Source organism: Lontra canadensis, unplaced genomic scaffold, assembly GCF_010015895.1.
Source record: "Lontra canadensis isolate GAN:19392208 unplaced genomic scaffold, GSC_riverotter_1.0 scaffold122, whole genome shotgun sequence".
NCBI lineage: Eukaryota > Metazoa > Chordata > Mammalia > Carnivora > Mustelidae > Lontra > Lontra canadensis.
In genome coordinates this window covers 1,985,382-1,986,891 of record NW_022631116.1, presented here as the reverse complement: position 1 = coordinate 1,986,891, position 1,510 = coordinate 1,985,382, and positions in this window count along the sequence as shown.

Here is a 1,510-nt window from a genome sequence, read left to right as displayed (position 1 = left end):
TATTTGTGTGTGAATGTGTTTGAGATAGGTGTTAATGTGATAATAGCTATATTTTAGCAGTGACTTTCTGAAATAGGAGATCCCGAAGAAAGATGATACCAACAAATATAATTTGTTCTAGTAACAATCCGCAGTAACCTGCAGTAGTGATCTTTTATTCTTTGTAGTTGGGATGTACAGTGAAAATAGTCCTTAAAACATACCCCTGAAAGATAAATGAGGGGCGCCTGGATGCTTCAGTTGGTTGAACATCTGATTTTTTTTTTTTTTAAGATTTTATTTATTTATTTGACAGAGAGAGGGAGAAAGCACAGGCAGCGGGAGCAGCAGTCAGAGGGAGGGGGGAAGCAGGTTTCCAGCTGAGCAGGGAGCCCGATGCAGGACTTGATCCCAGGACCCTGGGATCACGACCTGAGCTGAAGGCAGACACTTAACCAACTGAGCCACTCAAGTGCCCTGAGTGTGTGACTCTTGATCTCAGCTCAGATCTTGATCTTAGGGTCTTGAGATCAGGTCCTGCATTCAGGTCCTCCACATGGAGCCTTCTTTTGAAAAAGAGAGAGAAAAGATAAATAAAAATCAAAGTATTGCATTTGATCAGTAGATCCAAAGCATTTGTCTAGTATTGACATGGTCAAACCCATCCCTAATTACCAGTTGTTGAGGTTCACATTTTCTGGAAGCTAAATATTTATATTTTTTAGATAAGAACTTGGAAGAGGGCAAAGATAACTTTTTTTCGCAATGGACTTTAGTTATATTACGCATAGTTTTTAAAATGGCACACATAAAACCTAAAATTGTTAAGTGCTAATGGAATGATACAATAAAAGATCATTTTATCTATAAAATCAGTCCCTCATACAGATACACTTTATAAGGTTTAGAGGAAAACAATATAGGGAGAAGTCCCTGAAATACTTCCTGAATGAGATGGTCCCTCGGACCCCCCACAACACTGTAATGATTTTCAGCTGTGAAAAATACATAGTGTTGGCAGGTTTTGAGTACTTTTCTTGAGTGAGAGAGATTGTTTCTGAGAAATACATTTCAACCCTACATCTAAAGGGAAGATTGTGTGGCATCTGAAGGCCTCTTTATATAAGTTTATTTTTGTAGTGATAGGTTCTTTGTTGGAAGCCTGCTTTAGAACTATGCGGTTATATGTGTCTCAGTCTTTTTTTTTTTTTTTAAGCTTTTATTTATTTATTTGACAGAGAGAGGTCACAAGTAGGCAGAGAGGCAGGCAGAGAGAAGGGGGGGGAAGCAGGCTCCCCATGGAGCACAGAGCTCGATGTGGGGCTCGATCCCAAGACCCCAAGATCATGACCCGAGCCAAAGGCGGAGGCTTAACCCACTGAGCCACCCAGGCACCCCTATATCTGTCTCAGTCTTATGTTTGTCCTTGTCTTAAACAAGGTCAAAGAAAATTATAATTGGATGTTACTCCTGGACATGAATTTCAGCCCTAAATAAAACAACAGAAGAGGTTATCCTGTATATGCCATAT